Genomic DNA, 332 nt, shown 5'->3' on the forward strand with positions numbered 1-332 from the left:
GGATCCTGGTACCGAAAACAGGAGCAGATTTTCGAGTGGAAAATGAGTACTTTGATCCCAAAGGGAACGCCTTCCAACGTGGATTCAATGGTCGTTTTCCACGCTATCCAGAGAACGTAGTCCCTGAAGTCCTTGCTTTACAGTAAGACTGTTCCAGAACACGAGACACAGACTCCCTGGGTACCCTCTCAAGAGAGACGTGACATTAAAAGTATGGCTGGGGTCCATCATTTGGCTGAGACATGTACACAACGAGCTCTCTCTGTGCTCTCTGACTTCGTGAGACTCCTGGTCCTCAGAAAGTGAGGCAGAGGCCTCGTGGGCGACGCCCA

Source organism: Physeter macrocephalus, chromosome 11 (assembly GCF_002837175.3).
Source record: "Physeter macrocephalus isolate SW-GA chromosome 11, ASM283717v5, whole genome shotgun sequence".
NCBI lineage: Eukaryota > Metazoa > Chordata > Mammalia > Artiodactyla > Physeteridae > Physeter > Physeter macrocephalus.